Source organism: Monodelphis domestica, chromosome 3 (genome assembly GCF_027887165.1).
Source record: "Monodelphis domestica isolate mMonDom1 chromosome 3, mMonDom1.pri, whole genome shotgun sequence".
NCBI classification, from domain to species: Eukaryota; Metazoa; Chordata; class Mammalia; order Didelphimorphia; family Didelphidae; genus Monodelphis; species Monodelphis domestica.
Window position 1 is genome coordinate 406,362,542 of NC_077229.1, and position 27,273 is coordinate 406,389,814.

A 27,273-nucleotide genomic window follows, 5' to 3' on the forward strand; every position below is an offset into this window, starting at 1 on the left:
TCTACTTAAAGAATCCTAGGGATTCAACCAAAAAGCTAATCAAAATAATCAACAACTTTAGCAAAGTTGCAGGATACAAAATAAACCCACATAAGTCATCAACATTTCTATATAATTCCAACACAGCTCAGCAGCAAGAACTAGAAAGAGAAATCCCATTCAAAATCACCTTAGACAAAATAAAATACCTAGGAATCTATCTCCCGAGACAAACACAGGAACTATATGAACAAAACTACAAAACACTCTCCACACAACTAAAACTAGATCTAAATAATTGGAAAAAACATTGATTGCTCATGGGTGGGACGAGCTAACATAATAAAAATGACCATCCTACCCAAACTTATCTATCTTTTTAGTGCCATACCCATAGAACTTCCAAAAAATTTCTTTACTGATTTAGAGAAAACTATAACAAAGTTCATTTGGAAGTACAAAGGATCAAGGATATTCAGGGAAATAATGAAAAAAAAAATTCAAAGGAAGGGGGCCTTGCAGTCCCAGATCTCAAACTATATTACAAAGCAGCAGTCATCAAAACAATTTGGTACTGGCTAAGAGACAGAAAGGAGGATCAGTGGAATAGACTGGGGACAAGAGAACTCAGAAAGACAGTATACGATAAACCCAAAGATCCCAGCTTTTGGGTCAAAAATCCACTATTCAATAAAAACTGCTGGGAAAACTGGAAGACAGTGTGGGAGAGATTAGGATTAGATCAACACCTCATACCCTACACCAAGATAAATTCAAAATGGATGACTGACATGAACATAAAGAAGGAAACTATAAGAAAATTAGGTGAACACAGAATAGTATACATGTCAGACCTTTGGGAAGGGAAAGACTTTAAAACCAAGCAAAACATAGAAAAAGTCACAAAATGTAAAATAAATAATTTCAACTACATCAAATTAAAAAGCTTTTGTACAAACAAAACCAACATAACTAAAATCAGAAGGAAAGCAACAAATTGGGAAGCAATCTTCATAAAAACTTTTGACAAAGGTTTAATTACTCAAATTTACAAAGAGCTAAATCAATTGTACAAAAAAATCAAGCCATTCTCCAATTGATTAATGGGCAAGGGAATGAACAGGCAGTTCTCAGTCAAAGAAATCAAAACCATTAATAAGCACATGAAAAAGTGCTCTACATCTCTTAAAATCAGAGAGATGCAAATCAAAACAACTCTGAGGTATCACCTCACACCTAGCAGATTGGCTAACATGACAGCTATGGAAAGTAATGAATGCTGGAGGGGATGTGGCAAAGTAGGGATATTAATTCATTGCTGATGGAGTTGTGAACTGATCCAACCATTCTGGAGGGCAATATGGAACTATGCCCAAAGGGTGATAAAAGAATGTCTGCCCTTTGATCCAGCCATAGCACGGCTGGTTTTGTACCCCAAAGAGATAATAAGGAAAAAGACTTGTACAAGAATATTCATAGCTACACTCTTTCTGGTGGCCAAAAATTGGAAAATGAGGGGATGCCCTTCAATTGGGGAATGGCTGAACAAATTGTGGTATATGTTGGTGATGGAATTGTGCTAAAAGGAATATTAAAGTAGAGGAATTCCATGGAGACTGGAACAACCTCCAGGAAGTGATGCAGAGCGAAAGGAGCAGAACCAGGAAAACATTGTACAAAGAGACTGATACACTGTGGTACAATCGAAGGTAATGGACTCCTCCACTAGGGACAATGCAAAGTCTCTGAACAGTCTGCAGGGATCTAAAAAATACTATCCACAAGCAGAGGATAAACTGTGGGAATAAAAACACCAATGAAAAGCAACTGCTTGACTACAGGGGCTGGGAGGAAATGACTGAGGAGAGACTCTAAATGAACACTCTAGTGCAAATACCAACAACATGGAAATGGGTTCGAACAAAGAACACATGTGAAACCCAGTGGAATTGTGCGCCGGCTATGGGAGAAGTGGTGGGAGGGGGGTGGGGAGAGGAAAAGATAATGATCATTGTTTCCAATGAATAATGTTTATAAATAACCAAATAAAATAATGTTTAAAAAGTCAAAAAATAAAAAATAAAATAAAATATGAAAAATAAAGGGTTTTTTTTGTTTTGTTAATCTTTTAATAATTTGTGGGAGAGGGGAAAAACATAAATCGAGCAAATACAGTCTTGTACTCTATTACCTCATGGTTTCCCCTATTCATACATTGAAAATAGCAAGGAATTCTTGAAAAGTAAAACAAGAAAAATCTATTCTAGAAGGCTTTTAATCATAAACATCAGTAAAAGTATAAAACAGAAATATGTTTACCAAAGTAGCTCCCTGTAGTGACAGAGGAGATCTAGAACAGAATGAATATTCAGAATGTGTTGCCAATAAACGTTCCTGATTAGAGATGATATTGTTCTGATTTTAAGATGTAGAACATTTCTGTTACTCCAAGAAGAAATATTTAATCGATCAAAGGACTTTAATTTGTCACTCACTCTAGAAAAAAAACAAATATATTAAAAATGTGTATTGTCCAGATTATAATAAGAAACCAGGTAAACAAAATATAGAGCTTGTCCATTAGTATGTATGTGAACTGAATGATGCAAGTGGATGAAGATTGAGTCTAGAATTGAAGAAACAACAACAACAAAAACTGAACTCGATTTTAGAATTCTTTCAATTTTCCCATACTTACTAGAAAAAAAAGCCCATGAATAATAAACATATTACATTAGTATTGTTATATGAGAGTGAGATACAGATTACATGTCTCCAAAGAATTAAAAGTGAATATGAAACAGGATGTGATGGAAAGACTCATGTTGGATTTGAGAAAGCTGCAGTATATAATGGATTAGAAACTTTGACAAGAACAGGAATAAAATGTTTCATCAAGGGATTGCACAATAGAAAAAGATTTTCAAGGCACATGGCAAAGGTAAGAGAAAAACAATGTATCTGCAGAGTACTTAACCAGCTATCTGTGAAATGTTAGGAAAAAAATAAAGCTATCCTACAACATATTGGTTGAAACCACTCCGACTAACGCTTAAGAATATATGAAAAAGAATAACACAGTAGTTGTTATTGATAAGTTGTATTCTGAATTAGTGTAATGTGTATGTTTGTATGTGTTACTCAAAAATTGATGAGATAAAAGATCCACTTGAACAATGTAAGAAAATTTGATGAATGAACACATAAATTAAACAACCATAATTTTAATGTTAATTAACTAAAATTATAGATAAATTGGAAGAGTGGAAAATCAAATTGCAAAAATAATCATTTAAAAAATTAACTCGATGAATTCGCTAGAAATAGAGCTATCAAGAAAACTAATACATTCAATTTTATGCCAGAAGAAAGAGAATTCAATGATTGTTGATGAACGCCTATGACAATATAGGGATAAAGATTCATTCAAGTATATATGCATATTATTTATATATGTGCTTATTCATATTTAATATATCATATAGTAAATATTATTTATATATTGTTTACAATTAAATCAATATAAAGAAATCCAGATGAGAAAGCTCCCTATCCCAATGAAGGCAGCTACATTCTCTGTAATTTAACATTTCCAAGAGTTTCCTAGAAGCTGAGAGGTTACGTGACATTGGGCAACAACAACAAAAAATTGTAAAATTTCTAAAATGTTACCAAATGTGACTTACCTCCTGCTAAAATCAATGACAAACATATCCAAGAGAAGAATAAAAATGCCTTGCAAAGTCAATATCCATATGATCATAGGCAACAGGGAGATCAAAATCACATGGAAACAGCATTTTCATTGAAACTACTGAAACTTTACATGAGCTTACTTCAGCATACTTACACAACTAAAAAATAAGTTATTTTTCCATCTGCCTAGAATTCTATAGAAAATTAAATATTAAGTAATAATATTGGATACAGTTTCCCCATGACTGTGTCTAACTGAAGTCTATCAAAAAAGATAAGTAGAATGAGATAAAAATATGATGTTAACATTAATTGACACATTTTTAATTTTAAAAATTTTACTTTTCTCAATTAAAATAATTTTATTCTTGTTTTTTTTTAAGTTTGAACCAAATTCTCATCCTTCCTGCTTTTCCTTTCCCCTCTGTGAGGTAGCAAGCAATTTGATATATATTTTACATATGTAATACTATAAAGCATCTTTCCATATTAATCATTTTGTGAAAGATAACTTTGAAAACAAAATAAAAGTAAAAAAGTAAAGAAGTAAAAAAGTAAGAAGTAAAATATATATATATATATATATTTATATATATATATGTCTGTTTGCATTCAGACTCCATTAGTTCTTTCTCTAGAGGAAGACAGAATTTTTAATCTTGAATCCCTGAGGATTTTCTTGAATCACTGCATTGCCAAGATCAGCAAAGATCCATAAATGTTTATCATGTAATATTGCCATTACTATGTTCAATGCTGTCCTGGTTTTGCTCACTTCACCTTGCATCAGTTCATGTAAATCTTTCCAATTTTTTTCATAAACCATCCTTCTCTTCTTATACACATTGTATATTCTCACCTCAAAATTCTTTGCTATCACAAAAAGAGCTATTATAAATATGTTTGTAAAACCAAGTCCTTTCCCCATTTAATTTTTCTTTTTCTTTTAGGATATAGTCCTAGGAGTGGTATTGCTGGATCAAAGAGTATCCACAGTTTTAAAGTCCTTTGGGTATAGTTCCAAATCTTTCTCCAGAATGTTTGAATCATTTCTCAACTCCACCAGCAGTGCAATAGGTTTCCAATTTTCCCACATTCCTGACAACATTTATTATTTTCATTTTATGTTGTATTAGCTAATCTTCTACATGTGAGGTGGTATCTGAAGGTTATTTAGCTTACAGTTCTCTAATCAATAGTGATTTAAAGCATTTTAATGTGATTATACAAACCCTTGATTCCTTTATCTAAAAGTTTTCTATTCATATCCTTTGACCATTTTCAATTGGGAAATGATTTGTATTCTTAAATTTGACTCAGTTCTCTAAATATTTAAGAAATAAGACTTTCATCAGAGATAAGTCCTGTAAAAAACATTTCCCCAGATTTGTCCTTTTCCTCTAATCTTGATTGTAATGGTTTTGTTTGAATTCACACTTAGTTTAATTTCATTTGGAGAGTAATATGAAGTTCTTCAAAGAATTTAATCTTCTTTCTCAATCTCTGCCAAAGTTAGACACATAGGCTGCACATTTAGGTGGTGTACTGGAGAGCTGGAATTGAAGTCCAAGAAATCTTAAATCTTTTTAATGATCCTAGAGAATTCATTTAGCCTTTTTGCCTCAGTTTTCCCAGCTCTAAAATAAGGGTAACATAGCACATACACTCTAATATTTTCCCAAAACTACATTGAGGTAATATTTGTAAATGTCTTAGCATGCATCAAAATAATACATAAATATTTGTTATAATAATTATTATTAATTAAAGCCTCTTTAGAAATATTCATTAAGAATAATGTAATATTAGATTATCTTTTTCTCAAGAAATTATATTTCCTTTACCTTTGGATACATGATGAAACATCCCTTGTAATTTCCTTTATTTGAAAATCAGTTGAGAACTTTAAAGCATCCATTTACTCGCCTAAAATTTCCTTTTGCTTTTGGTTTCAGAGAAAGTTGATATTCATCTAATTTAGTTATACAAATAGAATGTCTGTTCATAACACAAAGATTTAACATTAAATTACCAACAGTAAAATTATTATTTAAGGATGGGTTTATAAATTAATGTATAACTCCTTCTACCCCTTACCTATTACCCTATCACTACTTCCACACAATCATTTGCCTCACAGGACTGAGAATCATTTTATATTTTTCTTTGTTTTAATCTTTGCTATAGAAAACAAATTTGGCACCAAATAGCTAGCCAACTGATGATGACTCATTTCATATTTAAGTAGACTATTCTATGAAAATACATATAGTTTCTCATCATGTTCTCACTTGGAAAATATTTCCAATAATTATCTTCTTGCTTTAATGCCTTAAGAGATTGGAACTTTTGGGAATTCCTTATAATAAGATAGTTAAACCAGAACAATTCTATATGTCATTGAGTTCTCAAGCTCATACCTAGTTTTAACTTTTACAACTAGACAGACAGATAGATAGATAGATAGTAAATACATACATAGATTTTTTTAGATTAGAGTGTTTAAAAATACTCCCATTTCTGTAAAATTTTTACAGCACACAAGAGCTGAAGAAATATTTATAACTATTCAAAAATCATTCTAATGGAGAGAAAACTGAGTCCAAGAAAAAGAAAAGCAAGAAAATTAATTAGATACATCTTGCGAATGAAAAAAGCTGAGAGTAAAACCAAGTTCTCCATATTTCTACATACATTATGAACATACATACACACACACACAAATACAGACTTCTAATAAGAGAATTGAAATAGACATCCATGAGTTTGTTTTCCTACTAGCTCAGCCTCATCTATGTGAATTCAGTCAAGTCCCTTCTCAATTTCATTTTCTCTTTTGTTTTTTTAAATTGTATTTTTCCAAACTACATATATATATTTTTAATTATTGTCTTCTGAAATTTTGTGATCCATGTTCTCTCTTTCCTTTCCTCTCCTCCAAGAGACAGGAAGTAATATTATATATGTTATATATGTGTTATCATGCAATATATTTTCCACATTCATCATGTTGTGAAAAAAAAAAACACATGTCCATTATATAAGGGGGAAAAAATCATAAAGGAAATAAAGGAAGAATGGTTAGCTTTAATCTGCATTCAGAATCTAACAGTTCCTTCTATGGTGATCCATAGTTTTTGTTTGTTTGTTTTTGATTCTTCTTTTTTTTGTCACGAGTCTCTTGAAATTTAGATTTCTCCTGGATCTTCGCATTGCTGATAATAGTTAAAACATTCAAAATCCGTCATATAAAATATAAAACACATTAAACTGAGTTATTAACTACTTAGATTTTGACAGTCCTTCATGTTTTAAAAAATCCTATCCTTACTACATCCCTGAGAATTACAGCATATGACTATTTATATCCCAAGATGAGAGAGGAAAAAGAGCCAGGTTTGAAATCATGGGTTCTTTATTCCAATTCTAACAGTTCTCTCACTATCTTCTGCTAATTCTATTTAGAATGACAGCTGGATAGATATTTTGAATATAGTTTACTAGATTGAAGAGGAAAAGGCCAAAATGTAGTCAGGTTGATCTAGCAGTACTTTTTGGAAGACTGGAGTTTTCAGCTCTCGTTTGGAAGATAACAGATTCTTTCAACAGGTCATCCCTGTCAGAAAGTATTTTCTAAAGATCTATTTAGATTGTTGGAAGTTCTTTCTTATGCAAAAGGAAGCTTAGTAACTACATTATATCTTTGGGACAAAGCCAATTATTTTAGGCATATCTAAAAAGGCCACATGGGCTGGTAGTAAGTACCTAAACACTTGGTAAAATTAAAAAGGTGAAATCTTTATTTTACTCCTCTCCCTTGTTCCTCCATTACCATATACAATTAACCTGTCAGTTGCAAATAATCCTGTCAACTCTCCCTTTGCAATGCCTTACATACACATTCCTTTCTTCTCTCAGTATATTAGTTCATATTTTCTTCATTTCCCACATGAATTGTTGCAATAGTCTCCTGACTAGTCTTCTTGCTTCTATACTCTCTCTTTTCCAGTCTTTATTACATGTTACAGAGCATCACTTTGGACATATCATCTCCTTGCTCAACAACTGTCAATTGTTCCCTATTACCTAGAGAAAGGATGTCTTTCTTGCTAGACCTGTTTTGCAGAGACCATAAATCATATTATGGAATCTTTTCTAAAAAATAGCAATTATATTTAAAACAAAACCTTTGGAAATAAGCAAAACAAATTAAGAGTAACAGAAGAATAGATGAGTGTCATAAACATAAAGCAAATTTCTAATTTGAGTTTGAAACAATTATTCTTTATTACAGATTTCTTACATGACCTCACCCTAACCTTCATATCTAGAATTACCTTTGCTGATCATTTTCCTGAATGATGTAAACCGGACAAATTTTTCTATACATGGTTCCCTGAATATGCCCTACACTTTCTAGCATCTGCATTTTTACCACGTGTCCTCTCTTATTCTCCCCCTCTGCCTGTCAAAAAATATACCTATAATTTAAGTGTAAGATAAAATTCCTCTTCTGAGAAACTTTTCCTAAAAAAGATAATGTAGGTAGTCATCTATCTACTCTTTTAAAGGATTTTGCCTCATTGTCCTATTCAAAAATTTCTCCCTTAGTGACCTAATGTACTTCCTCAAAGTCTCAAATTTAAATATATTTCATAAATGCTTCATGCAACAAAGATTTAGTTTAATTCAATCAAACAATCAGTTAAACATTTATTAAGTGTTTATTATATCCTTGGCACTGTGCTAGGCACTGGTGATGAAGTTATAGACATTATAAACTCAATGAATTTTATTAACTTTGAATATATGTGTACATACACACACACACACACACATACACACACACACACACCCACACACACACAAAAGCAGAGATCGCTGTGGCAGGCACAGGAAGTGGCCTTCTTTTAATTTTTGTCACATTATCTCTTCTTTAGTGGATAGAGGAAAATCCAAAGGCCTCCCCTGTCATGATCTGTGTATCTGTCAATTTTCTAGAAATGAAGTTCTAGAGCCTATATTTATTTTCTCTATAAAGCAAAATAAAACAAAACAAAGGAAAAGATGAAATCCACCCTAAACTAACAAATGCAATAACAAAAATTTTATATACTAATTTCAATCAAAGTTCATAAAATTCTCTAAACCTCCAGCCAAATTATTGATTATCTAGCTAGGAGAGTGAGTGATGTACCAGCCACTTAGACTTACAATAAATAATTATGTAAAGATTTCCCTTTCTTTTCTCTCACTATCCAAAATGGAATGGAGGTGGTGGACTCAGGTGCAAGCAGTGGAACACTAACTCATGATTTTGAAGTTAAAAGGATAATATATTTACGTGACAGACCATTGCTAAAATGTCAATTACTGATGAACAAAACTGAATAACAAAGGGACTCTTGGCTTCAACAATCTTGTCAATTGAAGAAGGCAAAGAAACAGAAAAATGAAAGAGAATGGAGTAGACTTATCATTGCTCTAGTGGATTCTCAAAGAAGCTTAATTCCATCCTTCTTATTAGGATTGTTTTAATAACCCAAGGCAGGAAGAAGTAAACTCTCAAGCAGCTGGAATGCTTAGAGTCATTTCAAGAATATTCAGCCTGATAATCAGAGAAATGCAAATCAAAACAACTCTGAGGTTTCACCTCACACCTAGCAGATTGGCTAATATGACAGCAAAGGAAAGTAATGAATGTTGGAGGGGATGTGGCAAAGTTGGGACACTAATGCATTGCTGGTGGAGTTGTGAATTGATCCAACCATTCTGGAGGGCAATTTGGAACTATGCCCAAAGGGCACTAAAAGACTGTCTGCCCTTTGATCCAGCCATAGCACTGCTGGATTTTTACCCCAAAGAGATAATAAGGAAAAAGACATGTACAAGAATATCCATAGCTGTGCTCTTTGTGGTGGCAAAAAAAAATGGAAAATGAGGGGATGCCCTTCAATTGGGGAATGGCTGAACAAATTGTGGTATGTGTTGGTGATGGATATTGTGCTGAAAGGAATAATACAGTGGAGGAATTCCATGGGGACTGGAACAACCCCCAGGAATTGATGCAGAATGAGAGGAATAGAACCAGGAAAATATTATACACAGAGACTGATACACTGGTAAAATTGAATGTGATGGACTTCTCCATTAGAGGCAATGCAGTGATCCTGAACAACTAGGAGGAATCTACGAGAAAAAAAAAAACTCACCACATTCAGAGGAAACACTGTGGGAGTAAAAAAACTAAAGGAAAACAACTGCTTGAATACATGGATCAAAGGGATATGGTTGGGGATGTAGACTAAATGAACATCCTAGTGCAAACATCAACAACATGAAAATAGGTTCTGATCAAGGACACAAGTAATACCCAATGAAATTGCACGTGGGCTGCAGGAAGGGTGGGTGAAGGGGAGGGAGGGAAATAATGTGATTATTGTAACCAAGGAATAATGTTGTCAATTGACTAAATAAACTAATTCAAATGGAAAAAAAAAGAATGTTCAGCCTACTTCTATCTCCACTACTGCCACTCTCAATGGCTACCATTGAACTATTTGTTTGACTCTACTATTTTTATCTGGAGAGAATTTTTAAAACTCACATTGTACCTGTAAACTTTGCTCTTTAGTTTTTTAATATATTTTATTGTTTTTTCCTAATTCCATATAAAAACAATTTTTGACATTTGTATTCTGACATTATGTGATATGAGTTATTTCCCTTCCTTTTCCCTTTCCATAAATGGCCAAATAGTCTGATGTAGGCTATACATGTGATATCATGCAATACATATTTTCATATTAATTATGTTGTGAAAGAAGACACATATCTCATATATAAGAAAAAAACTCATGAAGGAAATGAAGTGAAGAATGGTATGCTTCAATTTGTATTCAGATTCTATCTGTTTCTTTTGTGGAAGTGGATAGACTGTTTCTTCATAAGTATCTGTGAACCTTCTTAGATTCTTGCATTACTGATTATAATTAAGTCATTCACAGTGGATTGACTGCAAGTGATAAATTTAGGGTTTATTGACTGAATATATTATACTAGTGGTCACCAGGGATTAATTCAATCCCAATAAAAATACTCAAGTCAATCTTAGAATTTTATGGTGGTTTAATTACAATAGAGGGAAGGAATTAAGAAGAAGAGAGAGAAAAAAAGGGAATAAGATTTCTCTGGACTAACCTAAGCCAAGGGAAGTTCAGAGAACTCAGCCACAAGGCCTCCTCAGAAGGCCCTAGCTCAGCTTCCAGTGATGAGGTCTACTCTGAGATGAAGGGCCTCCTAAGAGAATAGTGCTTTTATGAGGTAAAGGAAAAAGGAATCAGCCTAAATCACTTACCCAGGTTGCTCAAGAAAGACACCACTCCTAATCCATGCTACCAAGCTTCTCTAGTCCCTTACCGGCAAGCCACAAATGCCAACTGCCAAGACGCCAAACACCACCCAGCACTTCCCATGCTGCCAACAGAGACTAATGTCTCCGCTAGCGGGAGTGAAAGCGAGAGCCACATCTCCGGGAGAGTGGCCAGAGAGAGGAAGTGACGCCAAATATATAGACCATTCTTTACATCACTTCCTGCATCTCACATGCACCATTGGTAGCCCAAGCTTGACTTAGGACAGCCCAAGGCATCTTTTAGTTGTTTCTTATTTGTCACTTGCTAGCACATGTCTGCCACAGGCCATCCTCCTCAACATTTAGTCCTTAAGTAGGGGTATATACACTCCTGGTTGCTAGACTAAGCAGAGTAGATTAAATCTAAAATTTACACATAGTACAATATCACTGTTACAATGTACACTGTTCCCCTGGTTCTGTTCACTTTACTTTGCATCAGTCCATATAAGTCTTTCCAGATTTTCTGAAATTGTCCCATTAATTATTATTTCTTATGGTAAAATAGTATTTTCATTACAATCTTATATAACAACTTTTTCAGCCATCCCCCAATTGATGGATATCCTATCACTTTCTGATTCTTTGTCTCTACAAAAATTTTGCTCTATAGTTCTGAACCTATGAGGACTCTTCTTTTCTCCCACTGCAAAGAAATGCAATCCATAGGATCTTTAAGCAAATTGAATACCCATGCAAAGCAAGCAGTCCAAATCTTGCTAAGACTACATATAGAATAAGAAATACACAGTGATTTAGAGCGCTCTAAACTTGGAGAATTAGGACAGACCTCAGTGAAAAGGCAACATTTGAATCAAGTCTTAAAATGGACATGTAGGACTTCAAAGAAGGAGTGGTGAAGAGAGAATTCCAGGAATTAGGCAAGAAAGTCATGGAATTGGGAAATGAAATGTCCTGAAAGGAAAACTGCAAACTTTCCTGCATGGTTTGATCATAAAATGTCTTTATATTTCTGGAGAATTGATACATATAAGCAACCTGGAAAGATAAACTGGGACTAGATTATGTAGGCCTTTAAAAGCCAAACAAAGGAATTTGCATTTAATCCTTTGGGCAAGGGGAAGCCATTAAAGTTTCTGGAGGAGAAGGGTGACATAGTCCAACTTTTTTCAAGCAATTTGTGACTGTCCGGAATATAGATTAGAGGGAAGAGATTGACTAGTAGGAGAAAGAACAATTAAGAGGCTATTAACTAATCCAGAAGATAGGTTAACAGGATCCAGGCTAAGTTCTATCACTGTGTGTGTGTGTGTGTGTGTGTGTGTGTGTGTGTGTGTGTGTGTGTGTGTGTGTGTGTGTGCTGGTACCCTTTAGGACATGTGACTTGGAACAAATAAATCTCATTGAGGTAAAGTGGTAGGGGATAAATTTGTGGAGCAGCTCAGGTTATAATGTATAGACCTGGCAGGGAACCTGAATTATCTTTCTGTCTCCAGTACCTAACACAGTATATTTCAAATGCAGTAATTGCTTATTGAATAGAATTGATTGTATGAAGGGGCCCCAAAAGAAACCAGATCAGTAAGGGAGGGCAATGAATATTCCACAGACTGACGTTGCTCTGTTGCCTCCTCTCCTGGTTGCTTTTTGACCATCTTGAAACAGCTACTCTGAGATTTAGCTTTTATTCCCTGGCTTAGCTTTCTATTCATATTTCTAAAGAACTTGTCATTCCTTCAACTGCTTAACAAGTCATCTCCTTATTTCCATTTCTTAGAGAAAAGGAGTTTGTAATATACTTACTTATAGGTAAGCCTGCATTTGAAATTTCTTCAATTAAAGTTACTCCTGGGGGAGAAATAATTTTTTTTAAAAATATGAAAAAGTAAAAAAAAATGAACAAGAAAAAAATGGTTATTTCAGTTATAATTGCATGAGGTCACCAAACAGGAAATGTAAGATCAGCCCAGAATCAAGTATAAAGACAAATGAAAGTCCTAATTTTTAACTACTTTTCAAGCCTTGGAAGCCTTTTATTTCTTTAAAATCAAGAGACTACTCAACAAGTGAGTTTTCTAAGCCTGGTTTAGAGGGAGGAAAAGAAACAAGTGAATATCCACAGAAAATGGATAGCTTCTGTTCTTTGAAGTTCTCAGAAAGAGGAGGAGGATAAAATGGAGGCAAAAGAAGAAAGAACCCAAAATGAAGAATGAAGAATGAAAGCAATCTGAAGAGAACACTTGCTAGACTGACAAGGAAGAAGTGCTGAATAGTGGCATAAGACAAATGTTCTTCTTAGAGATATGTAAGATCAAGGGAAGGAAGCAAGAGAGAAGGCAGGACTTACTGATATAAATGAATTGCACTGTAACAGGCTTGTTTCAACAAACCTTTGAATCAATCCTATGCACAGATCTTTGATAACTGCCACACCAATTTGTTGATGCTTAAAATAAGCAAGAATAATCAGGAGGAGTGATGACTAAGCCCTAGAAGTTTGGTTCATCCATCTTATCCTTCTCCAGCTATTTGGTTAGCTTTTCAGGAAGCTTATGGCTGTCTTAGATGCTCAAACACCTGTTCCTTATGAAGGCCCGAGTTTTGCAGATAACTAAGAATTTACCACTTTAGCCACGTTGTTTAGAAATTATATATATATATATATGTATATATATATATGTACATATATATGTACTTCGCTGCCTTCTTAAATCGAGTATTCTGTCTACAATTAATCTTTTCTTTATGGTTCAGTGCCATTAATATGGGAGTCAATTTTTAATATGTATTATGATATAATAATGTGCTGGGAATTTATTGGGAACTAGAGTACTGTTTACCCCTACACTAAATGGTCCAAAACTACATTTCTACTTTATTTGCATCATCTGTTTTACACTTTTCCTACTTTGAACCTATCAATTTTCCACTCTGTTTTCAGGACGTCTGACTCTAGGATCCCCTCTGCCCTTTTTATAAAGCCTTTATCACAGAGGTTTGTGTACTGATTAGACTTAATACTTATTTTGTCTAAAAAGGAGACAATTTTCTTCATTCCTCATTCTCAGGTCATCTTAGGTGACACTGATAGCGGAGATATGGAGAGATGAAGAATCTCCATTTAGCCTCCACTCAGATCAATAGCATTGCTTTGAAGTAGTGGGAGGTGGGACTATGAAGGCTTTTCCTCCCTGGGGACAAGCTCTTTGAGGGAAAGACAACAAGAATAGACCACTTCAGTCCCACTAGAAACTTGGAACATGCTTGATGTGATGCTCTGGTCATGGTGCTGCATCAGTAGCCAATGGCTGGTATATCTAAAGAGCCAGTGGTTCCAAACTTGCTTCCTGTGCCAATTCAAATGCATGAAATGCTCTTGGGGTTGCAAAAAAGTCTATTTTTTTTTTGCATTTTGAAGAATTCGCAATTTTAGAAATCTTTTCTTTTTAAAAACAGCTTTGCTCCATGAGGGAAAGAAATGTAAGAATGATGTTGGGAAGGAAGAAAATTGCATTGGGCTTCAAGTGTTACATAATTTCTCTAGTCAAAGAAAGTAAACAGATAAGAACCACTGAGGTGGTGAGATATAAAAGCATGTGTTTATTAAATGTGTTAAAAAATCTAAGTGACAGTAAAATAGTTCAAAATCAGGTTGTTTTTGTTTTCTAATCATTCACTGAAGAAGCATTAAGCATTTATCAAATGCACAGGTACAGGGGAAGTAGACACATGCAGCATAAACTTTGCTTTCAAATCCCACCTCTTTTCTATTCTTTTTTCAGTTGTGACTCCATTTACTTTCATATTTGATTGTCATTCTTTAGTTTACAGATTAAATTATATGTAACAGTAGTTCAGAGCAGGTTTGGATCCCATTACATAAAGATTTCTCGTATCAAAATGATTTTAGGAGCCATTTAGTTTAACTTCCACGAAACTGAGACTAATACATTAATTAGTTAGCAGAGGAGTTGGAATTCAAACACAGATCTGAACTCAGATTCTGAATCCAAATCAAGCACTCTATTAATTTTACCAGACTACCTTCATTATATGTAAATTTTTCCTAAGTCTTTCTTTCCACTCCCAGATCTTAAGACCAATATTTTCAGATCTGAGACACCCGTTTTTATGTTTTCTAGCACATCAAAATCAGCGTGCCTTAAAATGAATTTATTGTCTTTTCCAAGATAACTGCTATTCCTCCAAATAATCCTATTTCTAAATTGATTTAGCTCCTTTCCCAGGTACTAAAGTTCATAACCCTAAAGTAATTTTTTGACTCTTTGAGTTCTTTTATCCTATGTTGGTCAATAATGCTACTGACTATCACTGTATCTCTTACATGTATTTCTTCCTTTCCACTCCCATTTGCTACAACCCTCCTTTACATTTTATCCTCTAAATAGCTGTGATATCCTTTGCCTGGTTTCCAATCCATCCTTCTTAAAACTGACAATGCAATTTTTTCAGTTTCCCTGATCATATGATTATTTTAAAACATTCAGTATTCCCTTGTTTCTTATCAAAAATAGACTCTTGTATCTGACGTTTCACTTTATCATTTACATAGACAACAAACTCCCTGAAGGAAAGGGGTCTATTCATTTTATCCTCTGTGCAGACACTTCCCCTAATCACATCTTTTCTGGGCACTAACCTTAAAACAGCCTCAATAAATGTTGTTGACCAACTTGACTGACTATTAATCTAGGGCTTTAATAAGCTATGTTATCCAGCTATGTTAATGAGTTTGATTAATGGCTCTTTTGTTGAGAGAAATAATTGCTAATCTGTGACCAATAATATCTTTTGATGATTTATTGTTAGAATAGATTAGTAATGTTACAGTAACTACTGGCTGGCTCTTTCCCAAAATGCATCTCTCTGGATGCTCCTGATTTTTTTCCCCACTAACTTTTCTGAACCAACTTTTGCCTGAAGGGAGCAGTATAGGTTTTTTGCAGGGTGCATTGGGGACAGGATTAAGGGAGCAGGGGTGGTGGGAAAGTCTGGACTATTGTAGTAAACAAAACAATGCAACTATTGTATTGTTGTAACCAAGGTACATCTTTGCAAAACTGAATTTGTGACTTTAAATATAGTACAATAAATCAGATTTCAGGTACCTCTCTGGGTCAGCTTCTACCCTTGGAGAAAGTGAGATAAAGTAAAAACTTGAAGATAAAAACAGTTATTGAAAATGGTTCTTCTCTCCCTATACCTCCCAAGAGCTTTTGAGCTTGGAGGCCCTTTTAAGGTCGCTTTGTATGCATTTTAAAAGGTTTTTTTATATATATATAGCATTTCTTTTCTTTCCCAGAGCATCTCCCAATACAAGTGCTGATCATTTCTCCGTTTTGAGTTTGCCTTTTGCTGCTCAGAAAGCAGCAAATAGAACAGTCTGAGGCCTGACTTCCCTTGCTGTAGACCCTGCCATTCAAATTTCAGAGGGAAATGGATTTGACAAGAGAAGATCCAAACAAAACCAATTCCTATTCAGCTCTCACTTATCTTACCCAGGCTGTGTCTTCATAGCACTCAAATAGCTCAACTCTGTCAACTGACTGAAAAAATAAAAAATCCCAAACCTTCCAGCTGGTTACTTGCCATCAAGGAGACAAAACTTTTGACTGATTGCACTTTTCATTATGTAGCTTGTTCAATTCAACAAAACAAACTTTTATTAAATGCTTTTCATATTCAAGGCACCATACCCAGCAATGGGGATATGAAAGGAGAGATGACACTGGTCCTGCTCTCATGTAAATCACATTCTCCTGGGAAACATCATGTACACATATATCTTTGCTAGAAGGAAAAGCATGGCAGAGAGGTCTAGTTAAAAGGTGGGGGGTGGAAGAAAGTAAAGGATGACATCATAGAGGAGGAGGAACATGAACTGAACTTTAAAGGAAGAAAAGACCCACAGATGGGGATGATAGATCCCCTTTGCTGGCATGTATATCCATTAGGAGAAAGGATAGGAAATATAGAGAGGGCAAATCCAATACTCAAGATGGAGATTAGTAAGTTGATTGGAATGTAGAAGATTTGTAAGGTAGTAGAATGGACAAAGCTGGCAACATGAAATGGAGACAATTGTCGAGTTGCAGGTCAAGCTTTGTGACTTTAAACATTATCACAATATAAAAATAAATAAATGTAAGGAAGTGGAAGATGCATTGAATTTGGAGTTAGAAGTTCTGTTTTGCATTCATTATTTATATGGTCTTGGGCAAGTTGCTTCTCTACAGGCTGTTTCCTCATATGTAAACTGACCACGTTAGACCAAATGTTTATGTTTCTAATATCCATATAATCCATAATTATACTGATATTCTTTTTAGTGTAGGCAGCTAATCAATAAATTGTAGGCTTGTAAGTGCCTGTTCTTCTCTCCTAAACTCCCTCTAAAAATACATATGGGAATTTGGAAATTTTACTTGAATTGTCTCAATTTTCCACTTTGCCTTTTGCAGTCGACCCTGGCAATATAAAAATATTTTTATGTTTTGTTTAAATTATAAAATACCTTGATGTCAGGAAATATTCCATTTTAATAATTATATTCCCAGACACTACCATTATGCCTAGTACATAATAAGCTCATTACAAATGCAAACCTGGATGTATGCTGAGTTTGCTCATCAACATTGGATGCTGCTACATCATTTGATAGGTTGATTTCTTTATGTTTTATTAAGGGACAAGATAGAATTCTGGATTGATAGAATCATAGATTCAAACCTGAAAGTGATTGTTGAGGACATTTAGCTAAATCCAGCAATTTTTAGATTTGGCAGCAAAGACCCGGGAGTTAAGCTATTCCCAAGTCCAAAAAAGGTTGAGTTCTCTCTTATAGAAAAAGTTCTATGAGACAAAACAAGACAAATGAGATGCAAGGAATCATTTGATCGGAGCCAATGTAGCTACCACACTCTATGGAAATTAAAAAACAAACAAACAACTAACTCTAGCTGTCCTTTTGTCTTGACTGATCAGTAAGAACTTGATTTATCCACATGTAATGAATATAATATATATGATAAATATGCATCTGGAGCAAAACATTGAATTTGATGGAAGGGAAAGACTGAGTTGTGGATTGAAGAGTGAAATTCATGGCCTTGATAGAAAAAGGAAAAGGTTTCATTAAAGAATGTTCTCATATAGGAACAAAGTGCTGATTCAAAAGAAGATATAAGGAAATAAAAAAGGAAAAAATGGAAGCCAGATCAAATACAGCAATCATAACCTTAAATATGAATGGATTTAATAGTCTAATTAAATGAGGATGGCAGAATGAATAAGTAAGCAAAATCCAATTATTTCTTATGAACAAAAAACATGTTTAAAACTGACTCCTAAAAATAAAAAAAAAGAGAATCCAGAGCTAATGTTTTTGTCTGATATGATTCCAAGATCTATAGATAAATGAATGCATATATATGTGCATAAAATATATATATACATATATATTCACATGTATGTGTATTTTACTTATTCTATTATGTATACAAGAGTTTTTTATATCATGAAGTTATGATCAAGAAGCAGGAAAAATATTAAAATGCTTACAGTTACTATAAAAAATGAAACATGATGGTGCTAACATAAATGCATCGGTTAGGGAGGTAATCAGCAACCGTCCCCTCAACTCCCACATAAACACATTCAAACACCTGATCTTCTCTAGTTAGAGTACATCCCATGGAACATGCAAGGAGATGAGATAAGCTCTCCTTGGCTGCTTATAGGGAAATGTGCTCAGCACAGAAAGACTTTGTATGACACAGCGTCCTTTAATTCCTATGATGGCAGCAGTAGGAAGAAGTGGCTGAATCAAATGGTTTGGGTACCAATTTAGGAACAGTAGTCCATTCTGTAAAGCACAAGATAATTCACTACCCCCTATGGAACCTTCTTAAAACTGCCAAAATATAGAAATTCTGTTAAGGATCTCACTTATTTTTCTTTTAGAAAAAAGGTCCTTGTCTCTCTCTCTGAGAAGCTATTGCAAGTGATTTCCTATGGTACCAGGCATAGGCAATGCCTAAGGGAATCTAAATGGTTAGACCCAGGCTCACTCTCCTACTTGGTGTTTCTTTCTCAAAGCAACTATTAAATGGCCAAATAGCAACCCAGATATGTAAGTTTTTAGCTCAAAAATACCACAGTTTCTGGATTCCTCAATTAGAATTGACATGGCAGCATCAGTATTCTCCAAATTGTTCATTCCTAGGGAAGATGAGACCAAGTTCTGACTTGACTAGGAAGAATATGAGGACATAAATAGGTTTGTTTTGACATGGTAGAACTTAAGTTATGGTGAAATGACTATTCAGCAATCTCATTATTTCTTTGATTTTTTTTTAAGTAGAAAACTCTTTGGGCAATATGATTCACAGTAAGTTATTTAAATCTGTTGGTATGTAATTACATACTTTGTATTTTAAGCAATTGTGTGGATGTGGATATATTTTTGTTTGTTTATTTACTTATTTAATTAATTAATTAGAATCTTTTTTTCCATGGTTACATGATTTATATTCTTTCCCTCCCCTCTTTGCACTCCCCTTCCATAGGCAATGAACAATCCCACTGGGTTTTACATGTGTCATTGATCAAGACCTGTTTTATATTATTAATATTTTCACTAGTGTGATTATCTAAAGTCTACATCCCCTATCATATCGCCATTGACCCATGTGATCAAGCAGCTGTTTTTCTTCTGTGCTTCTATTCCCACAGTCCTTCCTCTGAATGTGGATAGTGTTCTTTCTCATGAGTCCTTCAGAATCATCCTGGAACATTACATTGCTGCATTCCATTCCATTACAGTCCATTACATTAAGTTGTGCCACAGTGTAGCAGTCTCTGTGTACAATATTTTACTGGTTCTGTTCCTTTTGTTGTGCATCAATTCCTGGAGGTAATTCCAGTTCACATGAAATTCCTCCAATTCACTATTCCTTTTAGCACAATACTATTCCATCACCAACAGATTCGACAATTTGTTTAGTCACTACCCAGTCAAAGAGTATCCTCTCATTTTCCAATTTTTTTGCCACCACAAAGAGTGTGGCTATGAATATTTTTGAGCATGTATTTTTCCTAATTATGAATTTGGAGTACAAATCCAGCAATAGTATGACTGGATCTGAGGGCATGCAATCATTTAAAGGCCTTTGGGCATAATTCCAAATTGTCTCCTAGAATGAGGGGATCAATTCATAGCTCCAACAGCAATGCATTAATATCCCAATTTTGCCACTTCCCCTCCAACATTTATTACCTTCCTTTGCTGTCATGTTAGCCAATTTGCTACTTGTGAGGTGGTGCCTCAGAGTTATTTTGATTTGCATTTCTCTAGCTATGAGAGATTTAGAACACTTTTTCATGTGCTTATTGATATTTTTGATTCCTTTATTTAAAAATTGCCTAATCAAAAAAAAAATAAATAAATTGCCTAATCATATCCCTTGCCAATTTATCAATTGGAGAATGGCTTGCTTTTTTGTACAATTGACTTAGCTCCTTATAAATTTGTGTAAATAGACCTTTGTCTGAGGTTTTTGTTATGAAGATTTTTTTCTCAATTTGTTGCTTCCCTTCTAAATTTGGTTGCATTAGTTTTGTTTGTATAAAACCTTTTTAATTTAATCAAAATTATTCATTTTATATTTTATAATAATCTCTATCTCTTGCTTGGTCTTAAAATATTTCCTTTCCCATAGAACTGAAAGGTAAACTATTCTATTTTCATTTAATTTACTTATAGTCTCCTTCTTTATATTTGTCATTCACTCATTCTGAATTTTTCTTGTTATAGGGTATAAGATGGTAATCTAAATCTAATTTTCCTCATACTGTTTTCTAATTTTCCTAGCAGTTTTTGTCAAATAGTGGGTTTTTGTCCCCAAAACTGGGATCTTTAAGTTTATTGGACACTGTCTTGCTGAGGTCATTTAGCAGAACTCTATTCCATTGATCCTCCCTTCTGTCTCTTAGCCAGTACCATATTGTTTTGATGAACACTGCTTTATAGTACAGTTTAGGATCTGGTACTGTGAGGGGAGGGAGGGAAATAATATAATTCTTATAACCAAGGAATAATATTCTAAATCGACTAAATAAATTAGCTTAAAAATGTTTCACCTAGAATTTGGGGAAGAGTAAAATGAATGAGAAACAATGAAAAGGAGGCCCATTCTTCTCTTTAAAGGCAGGCAGAACTGAATCCAGTCCATGTATGACATTAGAACTTAGAACCTTTAGGAAACATGGCCCAAAACCCTGTCTCTATACTATTGCTAATATGTTGTTATATATAAAATAATATATCAATCTAAAGTCATAAAGGAAAAGTTAACTGAACTGCAAAGAAAGATTATAAGGCAATAATTACCATGCCTAGATGCTCTCCCTCTGATCTAACCACTCACCTCCTTGACTTCTTTTAATTTGCAGGTACCCTAAGTTAAAAAAATGTCAGTTGTTTGTTCTACTGTCCATGCCAAATGGATTGTGGGGAAGGTGGTTGACAAAGCAATGCAAAGAACTGCCAAAGTGCACATAAACAGGCTTCTTCTGGATCCCTACTTATTAAAATATTTTAATAATTGAAAAACCTACTTTGCTCACAATACCTTGGAACAGTGCACAGTGGGATATGTTGTGTTTCACAGAGCATTACCACTGCCATGAACCAAGTATGTGAAACATGAATTGGTGGAGATCATCTTCAGAGTTGGAAGAGTCATTGATCCAATTACTGGAAAACCTTGTGCTGGAACCACCTACTGAGAAAGCCCAATGGGTTCCATGATTGCCCCACTGACCCAGAGTCTGAAACAAATAGATATTTCTGAAACATAGCAAAGAAATGAAGCCGAGAAGAAGCTGTCCAAGAGAGACATTAAATAGACAAGTGTGCAGGAGATTTTTCTCCTTTTGTTTTCAATCCGAGCCATCATGATTTGGTAGATGAAGTATCTGAAACTAAAATAAGTAAGGAACTTTTTGAAGAATGTGATTTTTCACAATGTACAGAAACTATTTCAAATGAAATCACTTTAGAAAAGCAATGTAAATAGCACTTTCTTATCATCTCTAAGGTTATAGCAACAGGCTGCATTATTGAATAAGCTTACTGTTTGGTCCACAGAAATTTTAAATATCACAGGAGCTTGGAGTGTGTGTGGGGTGATGAATACGCAACTTTTTTTGTAAATAGTTATCCTTTTTAATATATTAAAATGACAATTGGAAGTAAAAAAAAAAAGATTGAGACCCAAAGATCACACATGAAAAGAGGTATAGCTAAAATTAGTATAATAATTTAAATCCTAATCCAGCATACTTTTTACTACAACATGTTTCCTCCCAAGAGTATTTAGTTGATCTGAAAAAACAATAGAGGAAAATAAATTAACAAAAAGTTAAATGAACCAGATGAAATCACATGGGTCACATGACCAACAAGATAGAGGATTAAACTTTATATTCTGAATCTCACAACTTCTTAATGGTCTCCAAAGAAGAAAATATATGCCAAAAATAAAGAAATACCAGCTGCAGCGTGTAGGAGATGTGCAATTCAAAAGAAGGCTTTTAAAAAACAAAACTATGAACTAACACTAACCTTGAACTCACCTTTGTTTTACAGCTCTCCACTCCAGTGAAAGAGAGGGTACAGGTTGCTGACCCAGGGGCTTGATACATGGGCCTAAAACAAACATTAACCCTTCACTTAAATTTGATCCCCCTGGGGTTGGAGTCAAGATGGAAGCTTAGCAAGCAGCAAAAGTTCAGACCTCGTGTAAGACCCTTCCTTACCGATACAGACTGAATGCTCCAAGGGCACTGAAATTCAAGCTGAACAACAGAACAGAAGCGGGGAGCCCTCCTTCTGGACTCAAATCAAAAGGTACAACCCCCAAAAGCCGGAATCCAAGAATACTCAGGGCTAAGGGGAAGACAGAGTGAAGGCCCCAGGACCCCTCCCCCACAACCCAGAGGGCTGAGCCCCCAGCAGCAGCGGGAACCTCTGAGTGAGCAAAGGTGTTGGTTTGGAGGGTCTACCTTGTGAGCAGCGGGGTGTCGGGCTCGAAGCATCCAGCTTGGACAGCAGGGAGGAAGCCAGGGAGAGACAGGCCATGGCTGGGTCCCTCCATCAGGCTCCAGTCTCACTGTTGCCTTGGGGCACATCCAGACCAATCCAGTTGAACATAATTCCATCAGAACTCCTCAGAGTTTAGGGAGGCGGGCAAAGGCACTTGCGGACAGCGGAGAAGCAGCTGGAGAGAACTGGAGAGAGCCTGGGCAGCCCAGCCTTCCAGGAGTCTTCAGAGCCTCAGAGCTTCATACCACATACAGCCTGACCCAGTTGAAATCAATCCAATCAAAAGCCCCCAGAGGACAGAGAAGCTAACATTCCTCCCCTAGAGACTGTACCAAGAAATCTGACAAAGCTCCAAGAGGGGAGACTGACAGCCCCAAAACCAAAACAAAATGAGAGGAGCAAGAGCACAGCCAAATACAGGGAGCAAAGAAGGGGTAAACTCGAGCAAACAACAGAAAAAGAAGAAAGAAATTATAATAGACAGCTTCTGCACAGTTAATGAGCAAAGAGCAAATGAAACAGAGGGGGAGGGATCAGCAAAGGAAAAATCAGAAATACCAGCAAATTGAATACAGGCTTTGGAAGAACCCAAAATGCAATTCAAAACACAATTAAGAGAGGCTGAAGACAATTGGGAAAAGAACTTAAAAACTAAGATAAGTCATCTGGAAACAGAAAATAGTGTCTTGAAAGCCAAAATCAACCAGCTGGAAAATGAGGCAAAGGAGATGAAAGATGAGGCAAAGCAGATGAAAGATGAGGTGAAGAAGATGAAAGACGAGGTAAAGAGGATGGAAGATGACCTCCAAAAGAAAATCTGACCAAAAGGAAAAGGATGACCAAAAAACTAAGGATTAAATCCAGTCTTTAAGAACCAAAATACAACTAGAATCATGTGACCTCACAAGACAGCAGGACACTATAAAACAAAATCAAAAGAATGAAAAAATTGAGGAAAATATGAAGCATCTCATTCACAAAACAGAGGATTTAGAAAATCATTCAAGGAGAGACAATTTAAGAATTATTGGCCTACCAGAAGACCATGAAAAAGAAAAAGCCTGGACATTATATTACAGGAAATTATTAAAGAAAACTGCCATGAAATCCTTGAACAAGAGGGAAAAGTGGAGATTGATAGAATCCACAGATCACCTCCTGTACTTAATCCCCAATTGACAACACCCAGGAATGTTATAGCCAAATTCAAGAACTATCAGAACAAATAAAAGATCTTACAAGCTGCCAAGAAGAAGTCATTCAGATACCAAGGAACCACAGTGAGGATAACTCAGGATCTGGCTGTATCAACAATGAAAAAAAAGAAGGCATGGAATACGATATTCCGGAAAGCAAGGGAACTAGGTCTACAACCAAGAATCAATGACCCAGAAAAATTGACTATATTCTTTCAGGGGAAAGTATGTTAATTTAACAAAATAGAAGAATTTCAAGAATTCTTAAAGAAAAGACCAGACCTTAACAGAAAATTTGATGTACAAGTACAGAACTCAAGAGAATCATCAAAAGGGAATTAAAAAAGAGGGGAAAAAAGAAAAACAAAAAAAAATTTTAAGAGACTCAATAAGTTAAAATGATATGTATCCCTATAAGAAAAGAGATTATTGGTAACTCTTAAAAAACTGTTGTTATTACCTGGGCAGCAAAAAGAAGTATACTTAGATGGAACAGCAACAAACTGTATAGGATGAAAGGACAAGACTTAAATAGGTATATAGATATATGCATGCAAAAATACATACACATGAGTATCCATATATATATATATATATATATATATATATATATATATATATATATATATATATATATATAACTAGAGCTTAAAATAGGTTAATATTAAAAGAAATGGGAAAAGAAACAAATGAGGGTAAATTTATATGTCATAAAGAAGCTCATGGTGGGAGGGGGGAGAACATCAATACACTGGAAGGGTAAAGTGGTCAGAGACAGGAAATACTCAACTTTTATGTGCTTTGAAAGTGACTCAAAGAGGGAAAAACAATCCAATCCATTGGGGGCAGAGAATAGATTTGTATCCTATATGGGAGTAGAAGGGTAACAAACGGTCTGGTGGGGAGGGAAACAGTACAAGAGAGGGAGGTAGTGGGGGGGTTAACTTTAGAAAGACTACAGGGAAAATAAGGGGGGGGGTAATTAGGGAGGGGGGTAGAAAGGGAAATAAAATAAGGGTGGGAACAAGGGGGACTGTTCAAAAGCAAACATTGGTGTAGAAGGAAATAGTGAAAGAAGAAAAGGCAGGAAAAGGAGCAGAAATCAAAATGCTGGGAAATACACAGCTAGTAATAATAACTCTGAATGTAAATGGAATGAACTCACCCATAAAACGCAAGCGAATAGCAGAGTGGATTAGAGTCCAAAACCCTACCATATGCTTTCTACAAGAAACACATATGAGAAAGGGTGAAAGTAAGATGGTGGAGCATTGCTGGTGGAGTTGTAAATTGATCCAACAATTCTGGAGGGCAATTTGGAACTATGTCCAAGGGGCAATAAAAGACTGTCTGCCCTTTGATCCAGCCATAGCACTGCTGGGCTTGTACCCCAAAGAGATAATAAGGAAAAAGACTTGTACAAGAATATTCATAGCTGCACTCTTTGTGGTGGCCAAAAATTGGAAAATGAGGGGATGCCCTTCAATTGGGGAATGGCTGAACAAATTGTGGTATATGTTGGTGATGGAATACTTTTCTGCTAAAAGGAATAATAAAGTGGAGGAATTCCATGGAGACTGGAACAACCTCCAGGAAGTGATGCAGAGTGAAAGGAGCAGAACCAAGAAAACATTGTACACAGAAACTGATACGTTGTGGTACAATTGAAGGTGATGGACTTCTCCATTAGTAGCAATGCAAGGTCCCTGAACAATCTGCAGGGATCTAAAAAACACTATCCACAAGCAGAGGATAAACTGTGGGAGTAAAAACACTGATGAAAAGCAACTGCTTGACTACAGGGGTGGAGGGGATATGACTGAGGAGAGACTCTAAATGAACACTCTAATGCAAATACCAACAACATGGAAATGGGTTTGAATCAAGAACACATGTGATACCCAGTGGAATCACGCGTGGGCTATGGGAGAGGTGGTGGGAGGGTGGGGAGGGAAGAAAAGAAAATTATCTTTGTTTCCAATGAATAATGTTTGGAAATGACCAAATAAAAATTTAAAAAAAAAGAAAAAGAAATACAGAAAAAAGAACCAAAGTTCAAAGGAATACACAGACAAATAAAGTTATTTTAATACCATGATAAAAAAAAGAGTCTCAAACTAATTTTCTTAAATTTAGCAAATCATACTTCTAGTCAAGAAACTAAATAAAGAGTGATAAAAACTCAAAAAAATAAATAAATAAATTTGATCCCCCTCATTTCAGGGCCTAAAGACCTTGTTCCATGGTGAATCTTCCTGGGACACAACATATACCTATTCCCTCAGCAGTTCCTTAAGTTACAGAAACTTGTTCAGCCTTTCATGGCCAATGCTTTTACACCATTTTATGCTACAAAAGATCTCAGCAGGAAAGCAGAGGAAAAAAAGAGAAAATTAGGGACAGTATTTATGTCTGGACTTGAAATAGAGTCTGTTTCACACTCTAAACTTCCCTCCCCTCAGAGTCTTAGTGATTCCAAAGTAAAGAAATTAACTCTATGGCACCATTGTGGCAACGATCTGAACTTCCAGGACTGGGAAAACTAAGGGAGAAAGCCCAGTATCTACGGGGATACCACAAAAGTCATTTTGAAAAGATATCTAAGCTGGAGAACAATGAATTAACAATTATAGGAGGAGAAGTCAAGTTGAGCTCCATTCCACAGGGAAACCACTGACAGAATGGATGGAATCAGAAAATGAGCAATTAAGAAAAATAAGAAAAAAATTGTCTAAAATCTCAGGATAAAAAGAGCTCAAAGGAACTTATGGAGAACTTGAGTAAAATCAATGAGGAAAATATTACCAATATAAGTAAACATATGGTAGAAAATTACTTAGCCAAGTTCTTCCAACATTCTCCTTTAAAATAAAACAAAATCAAAAACAGAAAACATTTAA

General features: G+C 35.0%; 2 pseudogenes; one reads left to right on the plus strand and one right to left on the minus strand.

Moving 5' to 3' along the window:
- The window catches only part of LOC100617909 (monocyte to macrophage differentiation factor-like), a 31,206-nt pseudogene extending 20,002 nt beyond the window's left edge, over positions 1-11,204 (minus strand).
- A 10,337-nt stretch (positions 11,205-21,541) lies between these two features.
- On the plus strand, positions 21,542-21,974 carry LOC100617409 (28S ribosomal protein S17, mitochondrial-like; annotated as a pseudogene).
- The last annotated feature ends 5,299 nt before the right edge of the window (positions 21,975-27,273 follow it).